Here is a 281-nt window from a genome sequence, read left to right as displayed (position 1 = left end):
AATGAACATTTTCATTATTTATTTATTTATTTACTTATTTGAAAGAATATATTTATTATTTTTGTTTATTTATTTAAATGAACACATTCATTATATGTATATACTTATTTATTTATTCAAATAAACATATTTACTATTTCCATTTGCAACGGCTTCCAACATCAAAAGCCGCGTGGACAGACTTTCCGTGCTTTTCGCCATCACCTCAACCCAACAAAGTCCAAACCCTAAACCCTAAACCCTAAACCCTAAACCCTAAGCCCTAAACCCTAAGCCCTAAA

This window comes from Eimeria tenella, genomic scaffold (genome assembly GCF_000499545.2).
Source record: "Eimeria tenella Houghton genomic scaffold, Eth_scaff1734, whole genome shotgun sequence".
Lineage (NCBI taxonomy): Eukaryota > Apicomplexa > Conoidasida > Eucoccidiorida > Eimeriidae > Eimeria > Eimeria tenella.
Note: the sequence above shows the minus strand (reverse complement) of the source record.